The following is a 13834-nucleotide window of genomic DNA, read 5'->3' as shown; positions in this document are numbered from 1 at the left end:
CAACCCTCCTGCTAAGGGTAGACAGCTGCTCGTTCCACCCCCCCCCCCCCCGCCTTAATTGGTTCTCCTCCCTTCCAACGGTGTTGAGGCGGGTGGGAACAGCCGGGGGTTGAGGGTACTGTGCTAAAAGAGGTGGAGTTATGCAGATCTAAAACGCGTGGATTGCAGCAGCAGCAAGCCGAAAAGTGCAGGCATGTGAGGGATCTAGAGGTTGACAGCATGTCTTCTTAACGGGAGTCCAGGTGGCCATCTCCACAAATGGACTTTTCAGAATCCTTGGGTGGCACCGTAGTCGGAAACCAATTCTGGTTATCGCTTCTCGGCCTTTTGGCTAAGATCAAGTGTAGTATCTGTTCTTATCAGTTTAATATCTGATACGTCCCCTATCTGGGGACCATATATTAAATGGATTTTTAGAACAGGGAGATGGAAAAAGAGCTTGCTCTGTCCACTCCACGCATTGACCTGGTATTGCAGTATCTCCAGGACCGGTGCACCCCTTCTTTAATGCAGTTTCTAAAATCAGAAAGAATTGAATTCAATGCTTTTTGTTCATTTTGCTTGTTTGTCGGATTTTGGGATGGACTCTTTGGCTTTGCTTTTCTTCTCCTCATTGGATTTTTCATGTTAAAAGTTGCAGAAGCCAGATGACAAGCTCATTTTGGTTCAACTTCAGCAACTGTGCATTGCATTGCCATGTAATGTAATGTAATGCAATGCTATCTATCTAGCTCTCCCTCTATACTTCCTTTTGGATAAACAGACATATTAGGCAAGCATTTTGGAGCTTTCACCTAAATAACTACAGGTGGTGAGATAAGCTGCACAATATAATTGACCTTTCAGTATATTGTTGCACACACACCATCTATTTAGCAAATGCCCTTGTTATCAACAGCAGCCTTTTAAACTCACCTGAGCTAACAGGTATGTGAGCTGGTTACTCTGCTGCGCTTAAAATTTCTTTTTTGGTTTGCTACAATGCCTTTTCTGAAACGTTGTCTCCCTCTGCTGGAACACTGACTTCTTTCATTTAATGCCTGCAGACTATAAAAGAGAAACCAACCCAAAAAGTTTGGTTGATTAGTCTGTGGCATTCTTTTAAACTGTTGCTTATGGCGGTCTCTGTGAGCTTCTCAGTGACATTCAGCTATCCAGGTATCCCGCCTGCAGTAGACGGAATGTGGCAATGGAACGCTGGCTGCGCGTGTCATAATAGGCTCTGAGCCTTTATATACCTGCGCACATCAGCAGCCACCTTCAGTCTGCTGCTGGACAGCCAGCAGCAGCAGCAGCAGGAGAGGTAATTAATCAGCAACCCTCCTGCTAAGGGTAGACAGCTGCTCGTTCCACCCCCCCCCCCCGCCTTAATTGGTTCTCCTCCCTTCCAACGGTGTTGAGGCGGGTGGGAACAGCCGGGGGTTGAGGGTACTGTGCTAAAAGAGGTGGAGTTATGCAGATCTAAAACGCGTGGATTGCAGCAGCAGCAAGCCGAAAAGTGCAGGCATGTGAGGGATCTAGAGGTTGACAGCATGTCTTCTTAACGGGAGTCCAGGTGGCCATCTCCACAAATGGACTTTTCAGAATCCTTGGGTGGCACCGTAGTCGGAAACCAATTCTGGTTATCGCTTCTCGGCCTTTTGGCTAAGATCAAGTGTAGTATCTGTTCTTATCAGTTTAATATCTGATACGTCCCCTATCTGGGGACCATATATTAAATGGATTTTTAGAACAGGGAGATGGAAAAAGAGCTTGCTCTGTCCACTCCACGCATTGACCTGGTATTGCAGTATCTCCAGGACCGGTGCACCCCTTCTTTAATGCAGTTTCTAAAATCAGAAAGAATTGAATTCAATGCTTTTTGTTCATTTTGCTTGTTTGTCGGATTTTGGGATGGACTCTTTGGCTTTGCTTTTCTTCTCCTCATTGGATTTTTCATGTTAAAAGTTGCAGAAGCCAGATGACAAGCTCATTTTGGTTCAACTTCAGCAACTGTGCATTGCATTGCCATGTAATGTAATGTAATGCAATGCTATCTATCTAGCTCTCCCTCTATACTTCCTTTTGGATAAACAGACATATTAGGCAAGCATTTTGGAGCTTTCACCTAAATAACTACAGGTGGTGAGATAAGCTGCACAATATAATTGACCTTTCAGTATATTGTTGCACACACACCATCTATTTAGCAAATGCCCTTGTTATCAACAGCAGCCTTTTAAACTCACCTGAGCTAACAGGTATGTGAGCTGGTTACTCTGCTGCGCTTAAAATTTCTTTTTTGGTTTGCTACAATGCCTTTTCTGAAACGTTGTCTCCCTCTGCTGGAACACTGACTTCTTTCATTTAATGCCTGCAGACTATAAAAGAGAAACCAACCCAAAAAGTTTGGTTGATTAGTCTGTGGCATTCTTTTAAACTGTTGCTTATGGCGGTCTCTGTGAGCTTCTCAGTGACATTCAGCCATCCAGGTATCCCGCCTGCAGTAGACGGAATGTGGCAATGGAACGCTGGCTGCGCGTGTCATAATAGGCTCTGAGCCTTTATATACCTGCGCACAGCAGCAGCCACCTTCAGTCTGCTGCTGGACAGCCAGCAGCAGCAGCAGCAGGAGAGGTAATTAATCAGCAACCCTCCTGCTAAGGGTAGACAGCTGCTCGTTCCACCCCCCCCCCCGCCTTAATTGGTTCTCCTCCCTTCCAACGGTGTTGAGGCGGGTGGGAACAGCCGGGGGTTGAGGGTACTGTGCTAAAAGAGGTGGAGTTATGCAGATCTAAAACGCGTGGATTGCAGCAGCAGCAAGCCGAAAAGTGCAGGCATGTGAGGGATCTAGAGGTTGACAGCATGTCTTCTTAACGGGAGTCCAGGTGGCCATCTCCACAAATGGACTTTTCAGAATCCTTGGGTGGCACCGTAGTCAGAAACCAATTCTGGTTATCGCTTCTCGGTCTTTTGGCTAAGATCAAGTGTAGTATCTGTTCTTATCAGTTTAATATCTGATACGTCCCCTATCTGGGGACCATATATTAAATGGATTTTTAGAACAGGGAGATGGAAAAAGAGCTTGCTCTGTCCACTCCACGCATTGACCTGGTATTGCAGTATCTCCAGGACCGGTGCACCCCTTCTTTAATGCAGTTTCTAAAATCAGAAAGAATTGAATTCAATGCTTTTTGTTCATTTTGCTTGTTTGTCGGATTTTGGGATGGACTCTTTGGCTTTGCTTTTCTTCTCCTCATTGGATTTTTCATGTTAAAAGTTGCAGAAGCCAGATGACAAGCTCATTTTGGTTAAACTTCAGCAACTGTGCATTGCATTGCCATGTAATGTAATGTAATGCAATGCTATCTATCTAGCTCTCCCTCTATACTTCCTTTTGGATAAACAGACATATTAGGCAAGCATTTTGGAGCTTTCACCTAAATAACTACAGGTGGTGAGATAAGCTGCACAATATAATTGACCTTTCAGTATATTGTTGCACACACACCATCTATTTAGCAAATGCCCTTGTTATCAACAGCAGCCTTTTAAACTCACCTGAGCTAACAGGTATGTGAGCTGGTTACTCTGCTGCGCTTAAAATTTCTTTTTTGGTTTGCTACAATGCCTTTTCTGAAACGTTGTCTCCCTCTGCTGGAACACTGACTTCTTTCATTTAATGCCTGCAGACTATAAAAGAGAAACCAACCCAAAAAGTTTGGTTGATTAGTCTGTGGCATTCTTTTAAACTGTTGCTTATGGCGGTCTCTGTGAGCTTCTCAGTGACATTCAGCCATCCAGGTATCCCGCCTGCAGTAGACGGAATGTGGCAATGGAACGCTGGCTGCGCGTGTCATAATAGGCTCTGAGCCTTTATATACCTGCGCACAGCAGTAGCCACCTTCAGTCTGCTGCTGGACAGCCAGCAGCAGCAGCAGCAGGAGAGGTAATTAATCAGCAACCCTCCTGCTAAGGGTAGACAGCTGCTCGTTCCACCCCCTCCCCCCGCCTTAATTGGTTCTCCTCCCTTCCAACGGTGTTGAGGCGGGTGGGAACAGCCGGGGGTTGAGGGTACTGTGCTAAAAGAGGTGGAGTTATGCAGATCTAAAACGCGTGGATTGCAGCAGCAGCAAGCCGAAAAGTGCAGGCATGTGAGGGATCTAGAGGTTGACAGCATGTCTTCTTAACGGGAGTCCAGGTGGCCATCTCCACAAATGGACTTTTCAGAATCCTTGGGTGGCACCGTAGTCGGAAACCAATTCTGGTTATCGCTTCTCGGCCTTTTGGCTAAGATCAAGTGTAGTATCTGTTCTTATCAGTTTAATATCTGATACGTCCCCTATCTGGGGACCATATATTAAATGGATTTTTAGAACAGGGAGATGGAAAAAGAGCTTGCTCTGTCCACTCCACGCATTGACCTGGTATTGCAGTATCTCCAGGACCGGTGCACCCCTTCTTTAATGCAGTTTCTAAAATCAGAAAGAATTGAATTCAATGCTTTTTGTTCATTTTGCTTGTTTGTCGGATTTTGGGATGGACTCTTTGGCTTTGCTTTTCTTCTCCTCATTGGATTTTTCATGTTAAAAGTTGCAGAAGCCAGATGACAAGCTCATTTTGGTTCAACTTCAGCAACTGTGCATTGCATTGCCATGTAATGTAATGTAATGCAATGCTATCTATCTAGCTCTCCCTCTATACTTCCTTTTGGATAAACAGACATATTAGGCAAGTGACGCGCCCCTGGGCCTGTGTCGCGCTGCGTTGCGCACGCGGGAGCTTACCCGGAGCCGGATCAGTGGAGGGTTGTAGTCTCGTGGCGGTGACCCGGTCCGTGCCCAGGGAGTCAAACTAGACGGCAGTCTATTAGTAGTAAATAGTTGATGACTACGCCACCCGTTGAGTGCAGCCAGGGAGCTGCTGCTGCGGGGCAGACCGCTGAGGCCGATGGTAGGATTATGCAGCGTGATAGTATAACCCCCAACGGGAGGGGTATGGCCTCAGGGCAGCCGACGTGGATGATGGGGGTAGCAGGAACCACTCAGAGACGGTACGGTGTAGTTCAGGGTCTTTACTGGTAACAACGATAGACCCTCCTGGAGTACTTGCTAGCGAACGGGGCCTGGTCAGTCCTTGAGCAGATGGGATCTCCCCTGGCCAGGCGTAGTTGTAGGCCTCCCAAACTGACTGTACTCTTCTGGCTACCTTGCTAGAAGCTGATGTAAGTAGCCCACGTCCCTGAGTGTACCGTGTGGTGCTCACCCGTATGGCCGGTGACTCGGGGCCTTCTAATGGCTTCCGCTCCACGATGGCGGTGCTGGTCCCACGCGTGTGACCGTGCCTTCGGGCTTCTGGGCCAGAGGACCTGAAATCCCCTGCCTGACGGATTCTGCTGCTGGGTAGGAGTTAGTCCCCACAGCCTCGGACTCCGGGTCCGGAAAGAAGTCTTCTTAGTCAGGGCGAGCTCTGCAGCTGCCAGCCCCTGACTCCTTGTAACTCTGCTGTTTCCTATGCTGCTTCTTGTCTCTACTCCACTTGTCTCACTCACCCTGCCTCAGCCCCGGGTTTATATAGGGGAAGTCCTTCCCCTCCCAAGACTAGGCAGGAGGTGTAGCATGCACAGGATCCCTGACCAAAGGACCTCCCACCTGCTCTCAGACGTAATATCTCTATCACTGTGGCAACCAGACCCCTGGGGTGTCACATTCCCCCCTAGTGAAATTTAGTACTCCGGGACTAAACATATTTTTTTTTTTTTTTCGAAAAACATAACAAAGTATAACAATAACAATACAATAAGAAAAACACATAAGATGGTTACGGCGTGTCCGCAACCGGGTGCAGTTTTGAAAAGCAAGGTGTCCATTTCACCAAAACAGGGAGACGTAACCAGGTAGGGGCCTGTCCTGCCCCGAGTCCTTAACAGTCTTTAGTCTATCCTGGGTTACGCTCCAACTATGTACAAGGATTCCCGGTAAATCCACCAAGGATTCCTAAAAATAACTGGAAACACAAAATTATACACAAGCAACAAGACACAAAAAAACATAAATAAAACAATTTATACACTTCAAATTCTCCAGCGTGCGGGTAACTGGCCTCTAGTGGCCCTAGTGGACCTACGGAGCTGACTGTCTGGCCCTGAACTACAGGGTGTAGGAGCTGTCAAGGGTAAACTGGGCGGCTGTCTACCGGCTCTTTGTCTCACTAGGGGTACGGCAGGCTCACTATAAGCAGAGGGTTGATTCTCCTGTTCTGCTGGTGTGGAGTCTTCTGCCTCCTGGACCGGCTGTTCTTCCAGCTCTACCCGTTGCTCCGTAGGTTCTTGGGATGGTGGTTGGAGGAAGGTGAGTACGGGTACCACAACTGCACCATTGACTTGAGTCCAAGACCGAGGGAAGTCCCCGAGCACGGTACTAACCATATCTTCCCTTTCTTCCACGGGTCGATGGTCTTCTTGTTCCTCTTCAGGGTTCCTCAGTTGTTCGGGACACTTCTTCAGGTGGTCCCGGGATACAATGGCTGTGGTTTCCCCTCCGTCTTTACTGATGGTACAGACCTTCGGGTTCTCGTGGCTTGAGGGCAGTACGGTGTACGGGTCCTTCTCCCACTGGTCGTCCAACTTGTGGAGCCGTCTCTTCCTCTTCAAGACCTGCTCTCCGGGTACCAGGGGAACAGCGGGAGCATACTGGTTGTAAGTCTTCTCTTGTCTTTCCCTAGCCTGACAGAGACTTCGCTCCACGCTCTCCTGTACTCTCCGGTACTGCTGCTGCCTCTCTGTGTCCCAGTCTGTTTCTGGTGAAGTGTCCTCGGGTGTCAGGACTCCCATTTCCAGGTCAACAGGCAACTTACCAGGTCTTGCCCTCATTAGGTAAGCCGGGGTACAGTTGGTGGAACCTACCGGGATGTGGTTGTATAGGTCCACCAGATCGGGCAACTTCTCAGGCCACAGACTGCGTTCTTCCAGGGGCAACGTTTTTAGAAGATCCATTACCACCTGGTTCATTTTCTCACAAAGTCCATTAGTTTGCGGATGGTAGGGTGTCGTCCTTATCTTCCGGCAGCCATACAGATTGCAGAATTCCTGGAAGACCTCCGCTTCAAAAGCAGGTCCCTGGTTCGTCAGCACTTGGTCCGGGTACCCGTGTGGACGGCAAAAGTGCTGCTGGAAGGCTCTAGCTGCTGTTTGAGCCGTTAAGTCCTTGACGGGGATGACAACCAGAAACCGGGAGTAATGATCCACGATGGTTAACGCGTAGACGTAGCCACTTCTGCTCGGGGTCAGTTTTACATGATCCAAGGCTACCAGTTCCAACGGTTGCCGGGTGACGATGGACTGCAGGGGAGTCTTCTGGCTGGCGCGGTCCTTCCTTCTCAGGTTGCACGGGCCACAGTCTCTGCACCACCTCTCGATGGTTCCCCTCATGCCTACCCAGTGGAACCGCTCGCGCAGCAGGAACTCCAGCTTCTTCCATCCAAAGTGTCCAGCCCCGTCGTGGTATGCCTCCATCACCATGGCTGCGTCTCTTCGTGGCACCACTACTTGCCAGAGTAGTTCATGCGTCCGGGAGTTAACCATTCTGCGGCACAACTTCCCCTTGTAAAGGAACAGTCGACTCTTCTCTGCCCATAGTTGTTTGGCTTCCTCCGGAGCGTCTGGTTCAAGGCAAGCCTCCGGGCGAGTCAGCATCTCCTTCACCAGTCGGACGGCAGGGTCGCTGTCTTGCGTTTCCGCCCAGTTGTAGTGAGGTAAGGGAATACTGGATAGTCCCATGACGGTGGAACGCAGGGAGTTCAACTTCTTCCAGTCCCTCCGGATCTTCTCCTCCGTCCGGCAGGTTGGGCATCCTGGACAGGGCGTCCGCGTTGGTATTGGAGCGCCCTGCCCGGTATTTGATTGTGAACTCGTAGTTGGACAGACGGGCCATCCACCTCTGCTCCAGGGCACCGAGTCTTGCCGTGTCCAGGTGTGTCAGCGGGTTGTTATCCGTATACACGGTGAACCGGGAAGAAGCGAGGTAATGCTTAAAGCGCTCAGTGATTGCCCATACTACGGCCAGGAACTCTAACTTAAATGAGCTGTAATTCTCGGGGTTCCTTTCGGTGGGTCGCAGTTTTCGGCTGGCGTAGGCGATTACTCGTTACTTCCCCTGCTGGATCTGGGACAGTACAGCTCCTAGCCCGATGTTACTGGCGTCGGTGTAGAGGATAAAGGGATGACTATAATCCGGGTACGCCAGGATTTCGTCCCCCGTGAGGGCCATCTTCAGCTGGCGGAAGGACTCTTCTTCCAGCTCCTCCCATTTGAAGGGCGGCTTCTGGTTCTTGGCCTTCCGGGACTGGCCTATCAGGAGGTCCTGCATAGGTGCTGCCTTTTTGGTGAAACCGGGAATAAACCTTCGGTAGTAGCCTACCAACCCGAGGAACTGCCGCACTTCTTTTACGCTGGAGGGGCTTGGCCATCCCTTAATTGCGGTGATCTTATCAGGGTCGGGAGCCACTCCGTCAGCGCTCACCACGTGTCCCAGGTACTGCACCTTTGGTTTCAGGAGGTGACACTTGGAGGGTTTCACCTTTAGGCCGTAACTCGCCAGAGCTTCGAACACCTCCGCCAGGTGTTTCAGGTGGTCCTCATAAGTCTTGGAATATACGATGACATCATCCAAGTACAACAGGACCGTCTCGAAGTTTCTGTGGCCTAGACAGCACTCCATTAATCGTTGGAAGGTTCCTGGGGCGTTGCAGAGTCCGAACGGCATGCAGGTGAACTCGCTAAGTCCCATCGGGGTGGTGAATGCGGTCTTCTCCCGGTCCGCCTCTGCTACAGGAACCTGCCAGTACCCACTAGTGAGATCCAAGGTAGAGAAGAAGTTAGCAGATCTTAAAGCAGCCAATGACTCCTCTATCCTTGGTAAGGGGTACGCATCCTTGTGTGTGATACGGTTAATTTTCCGGTAATCTACACACATCCTCATGGTGTTGTCTTTCTTTTTGACTAAAACTAGTGGGGCTGCCCAGGGGCTACAGCTATCCCGGATTACCCCAGCCTCCTTCATGTCTCTAAGCATCCCCTTGGCGTGTTGGTAATGTGCAGGGGGTACGGGTCGATACCTCTCTTTTATGGGAGGATGATCTCCCGTGGGGATGCGGTGTTCTACCCCCTTGACTCGCCCGAAGTCTAACGGGTGTTTACTAAACACTCTCTCATACTCTTGAACCACCCGATAGACTCCTTGTTTCTGGTGTGAGGGAGTGGAGTCAGTACCCAGATGTAGTTGCTGACACCAGTCCTCCATGTCTTTCTTAGAGCCGTTACCTTCCTCCGGGTGAGATGGAGGCAAGGGTTCCACAGATTGTATAGAATTTTGATTAGTGGTATATAATTTGGCTAGCGTGGCATACCGGGGCAGGTACACTTCCCTCTCCCCGATATTTATTATGCGAACGGGCACCCTCCCATGGCGTACATTGACCACCCCCCGTGCTGTCAAAATGGTGGGCCTACTGTCTGAGTAAACTGGTTCTACCATTGCCTGGTAATCTCTACCTCTCAGACCAATAGCTGCCCGGCACCAAATCATCATTTCACTTTTTGGGGGCATGGCAATAGGAAAAGGGTCACACATTCTTACGCTACCAATCTCACCGCCGGAGAGTTCCACTTGTTGCCGTTGCATCAGTGCCCGGATCTCTTTCTGGAGCACCCGCTGCTCGCCGGAGCTGGCATTCTTGGCAACCTGCTGTAAAAGGAAAATCACCTCTGCAAGACAATTTTCAATTACATTAGTTCCTAGAGTTATTTTTGGGTGACTCTCATGTTTGTCAATATCTACAATGATCAGTCCCTGTGCGGCCAGTTCGACTCTACCAATTTTGATGGTCACCTCTTTAAATCCGATCTGTGGCACGGGCTGACCATTGCTGGCGATGATACTCAAGTCGTCGTCAGGGTAGCGGGTAATATCCGAGTCATTCCAGTACTGCTTGAAGAGCACGTACGGGATGGTGGTGACCTGTGACCCGGTGTCCAGTAGGGCACTCATGGGAATGCCATCCAGTACCACAGGCAAGACTGGACGTCCTCCCACATATCTGTCGCGCCAGTTCGATGGGCCTGGTGATCTTTTTCCTGGGGGTTGGCCCTCTACCCCAGGTTGTGCCCGTTTAAAGAACAGTACCTTGCCATATGTCCGGGTTGATTGCAGCGGCGGCAGATGGGTCGTCCGTCCTCACTGTATCGGTCACTGGGTCTTCCTCTGGCCGGTGGGGTCCTCCTTGGTCGACGCCACGGGATGTCCTCCGGTCCGGATGCCAGCTGGATCTTCCCTGGGGTGGAAGCCTGTAAAGACTGCACAGTTCGGGTTAGCGCAGCAACGCTCTTAGCTAGCTCTTGGACCTGATGGTGTAGGTCTGGAGCCGGGTCATTGTCCAAAGCCTGCGCATCAGCTCCCACAGGCCCTGCTGACAAGGGCGCCGCCTCCTGGTAGTAAGTGGTAGTGGGGCGTCTGTGGGTCACAACGCCACCTGGTGCCGGTTCTCGGAGCACCCGGATGGCTCTGTCCTTGAACTGTGCAAAGTCCAGATGGGGATCCTGTAAGGCCATTGCCCGCAACTGGGTTCGGTGGGCATTGCAATATAAACCCTCTATAAATTGTTCAGTCAACAGCCTGTCCTCGTTTCCCACCCCATCGGGGTCGGTCTGCTTTATGGCCCTCAGGGCCTCTTGTAGGTTTAGTGCATAGTCCCTTATACTCTCATGCGCTCGCTGCTTGCACCCGTAGAATCTAAGCTTAATCTCGGCTGAGGTGCGGGTATCAAAGGTGTCCTTCAGCCGGGTTAGTATCACTGCGACAGTCTTCCTCCCAGGTGGCCAGGATTTTACTTCCCTTTTGGCTGCCCTGGTTAGTTGGGCCACCAGGATGCTCACTTTTTGCTCTTCTGTGAGGGGGTACACCTGGAAGAGGCTATCCAGCTTTTCTCTAAAGTCATGCAGGGTATGTGACTCCCCTGAGTACTGGGGTAGCCAAGCTGCTCCCGGGATATAGGGCATGGTGAAGGGCATAACTGCAGCAGCGGTAGCGCTGGCGGGGGTTGAGGCAGTGAAGCTCTCCTCCGTATCCGACATCTTCCTCCCCCCTAGTGGACCGTGGCCTACCTTGCGATGATCCTCTTCCATAGGCTGCGGCTCCGCAGTGGATCGTCAGGGTTGAGGACCTTCCGTCGCGCTCCTGCGACGTCGGCGTCTGCTGGGCTCCTTCCAGGACCTTACGCAACGTCCGGACGTGAGGCGGGGCTTCAGTTCTCGCGCGCTTTCGGAGTCCACGCCCCTCTTCTTCCCGCGCGGCGTCCTCAAGATGGCGTCCAATGGCGGGAAAACTCCACGGATGGCGGGAAGAAGGTTCAAGATGGCGCCGGATGGCGGGAAAACTTCGCGGATGGCGGGAAGAAGGTAGAAGATGGCGCCGGATGGCGGGAAACCTCCACGGATAGCGGGAATCTTCACCACTGGTAAGTTTGAACAGTCTTTGCTTTTCAGGCACGCAGTACCCGGTGGTTGCGGGCACGAAATCCTGCCGACTACGCCAAAGTTGACGCGCCCCTGGGCCTGTGTCGCGCTGCGTTGCGCACGCGGGAGCTTACCCGGAGCCGGATCAGTGGAGGGTTGTAGTCTCGTGGCGGTGACCCGGTCCGTGCCCAGGGAGTCAAACTAGACGGCAGTCTATTAGTAGTAAATAGTTGATGACTACGCCACCCGTTGAGTGCAGCCAGGGAGCTGCTGCTGCGGGGCAGACCGCTGAGGCCGATGGTAGGATTATGCAGCGTGATAGTATAACCCCCAACGGGAGGGGTATGGCCTCAGGGCAGCCGACGTGGATGATGGGGGTAGCAGGAACCACTCAGAGACGGTACGGTGTAGTTCAGGGTCTTTACTGGTAACAACGATAGACCCTCCTGGAGTACTTGCTAGCGAACGGGGCCTGGTCAGTCCTTGAGCAGATGGGATCTCCCCTGGCCAGGCGTAGTTGTAGGCCTCCCAAACTGACTGTACTCTTCTGGCTACCTTGCTAGAAGCTGATGTAAGTAGTCCACGTCCCTGAGTGTACCGTGTGGTGCTCACCCGTATGGCCGGTGACTCGGGGCCTTCTAATGGCTTCCGCTCCACGATGGCGGTGCTGGTCCCACGCGTGTGACCGTGCCTTCGGGCTTCTGGGCCAGAGGACCTGAAATCCCCTGCCTGACGGATTCTGCTGCTGGGTAGGAGTTAGTCCCCACAGCCTCGGACTCCGGGTCCGGAAAGAAGTCTTCTTAGTCAGGGCGAGCTCTGCAGCTGCCAGCCCCTGACTCCTTGTAACTCTGCTGTTTCCTATGCTGCTTCTTGTCTCTACTCCACTTGTCTCACTCACCCTGCCTCAGCCCCGGGTTTATATAGGGGAAGTCCTTCCCCTCCCAAGACTAGGCAGGAGGTGTGGCATGCACAGGATCCCTGACCAAAGGACCTCCCACCTGCTCTCAGACGTAATATCTCTATCACTGTGGCAACCAGACCCCTGGGGTGTCACACAAGCATTTTGGAGCTTTCACCTAAATAACTACAGGTGGTGAGATAAGCTGCACAATATAATTGACCTTTCAGTATATTGTTGCACACACACCATCTATTTAGCAAATGCCCTTGTTATCAACAGCAGCCTTTTAAACTCACCTGAGCTAACAGGTATGTGAGCTGGTTACTCTGCTGCGCTTAAAATTTCTTTTTTGGTTTGCTACAATGCCTTTTCTGAAACGTTGTCTCCCTCTGCTGGAACACTGACTTCTTTCATTTAATGCCTGCAGACTATAAAAGAGAAACCAACCCAAAAAGTTTGGTTGATTAGTCTGTGGCATTCTTTTAAACTGTTGCTTATGGCGGTCTCTGTGAGCTTCTCAGTGACATTCAGCCATCCAGGTATCCCGCCTGCAGTAGACGGAATGTGGCAATGGAACGCTGGCTGCGCGTGTCATAATAGGCTCTGAGCCTTTATATACCTGCGCACAGCAGCAGCCACCTTCAGTCTGCTGCTGGACAGCCAGCAGCAGCAGCAGCAGGAGAGGTAATTAATCAGCAACCCTCCTGCTAAGGGTAGACAGCTGCTCGTTCCACCCCCCCCCCCGCCTTAATTGGTTCTCCTCCCTTCCAACGGTGTTGAGGCGGGTGGGAACAGCCGGGGGTTGAGGGTACTGTGCTAAAAGAGGTGGAGTTATGCAGATCTAAAACGCGTGGATTGCAGCAGCAGCAAGCCGAAAAGTGCAGGCATGTGAGGGATCTAGAGGTTGACAGCATGTCTTCTTAACGGGAGTCCAGGTGGCCATCTCCACAAATGGACTTTTCAGAATCCTTGGGTGGCACCGTAGTCGGAAACCAATTCTGGTTATCGCTTCTCGGCCTTTTGGCTAAGATCAAGTGTAGTATCTGTTCTTATCAGTTTAATATCTGATACGTCCCCTATCTGGGGACCATATATTAAATGGATTTTTAGAACAGGGAGATGGAAAAAGAGCTTGCTCTGTCCACTCCACGCATTGACCTGGTATTGCAGTATCTCCAGGACCGGTGCACCCCTTCTTTAATGCAGTTTCTAAAATCAGAAAGAATTGAATTCAATGCTTTTTGTTCATTTTGCTTGTTTGTCGGATTTTGGGATGGACTCTTTGGCTTTGCTTTTCTTCTCCTCATTGGATTTTTCATGTTAAAAGTTGCAGAAGCCAGATGACAAGCTCATTTTGGTTCAACTTCAGCAACTGTGCATTGCATTGCCATGTAATGTAATGTAATGCAATGCTATCTATCTAGCTCTCCCTCTATACTTCCTTT

General features: G+C 50.9%; 5 non-coding genes across 5 annotated transcripts; all 5 read left to right on the top strand.

The window, feature by feature from the left end:
* The first annotated feature begins 311 nt into the window (after positions 1 to 311).
* On the top strand, positions 312 to 502 carry LOC141189788 (U2 spliceosomal RNA). Its single transcript, XR_012263832.1, has one exon. It is a non-coding gene; the product is annotated as a U2 spliceosomal RNA (small nuclear RNA).
* Positions 503 to 1624: 1122 nt separating this feature from the next.
* Positions 1625 to 1815, top strand: LOC141189787 (U2 spliceosomal RNA). The gene has a single exon (XR_012263831.1). It is a non-coding gene; the product is annotated as a U2 spliceosomal RNA (small nuclear RNA).
* A 1121-nt stretch (positions 1816 to 2936) lies between these two features.
* On the top strand, positions 2937 to 3127 carry LOC141185066 (U2 spliceosomal RNA). Its single transcript, XR_012259763.1, has one exon. It is a non-coding gene; the product is annotated as a U2 spliceosomal RNA (small nuclear RNA).
* Positions 3128 to 4249: 1122 nt separating this feature from the next.
* On the top strand, positions 4250 to 4440 carry LOC141189786 (U2 spliceosomal RNA). The gene has a single exon (XR_012263830.1). It is a non-coding gene; the product is annotated as a U2 spliceosomal RNA (small nuclear RNA).
* Positions 4441 to 13393: 8953 nt separating this feature from the next.
* On the top strand, positions 13394 to 13584 carry LOC141189785 (U2 spliceosomal RNA). The gene has a single exon (XR_012263829.1). It is a non-coding gene; the product is annotated as a U2 spliceosomal RNA (small nuclear RNA).
* The last annotated feature ends 250 nt before the right edge of the window (positions 13585 to 13834 follow it).

This window comes from Phyllobates terribilis, unplaced genomic scaffold, assembly GCF_046119375.1.
Source record: "Phyllobates terribilis strain yellow unplaced genomic scaffold, ASM4611937v1 Scaffold_40__1_contigs__length_11209783, whole genome shotgun sequence".
In the NCBI taxonomy this organism is placed as follows: domain Eukaryota; kingdom Metazoa; phylum Chordata; class Amphibia; order Anura; family Dendrobatidae; genus Phyllobates; species Phyllobates terribilis.
The sequence above is the reverse complement of the archived record's forward strand: the minus strand, read 5'-3'. Positions and strand labels throughout refer to the sequence as shown.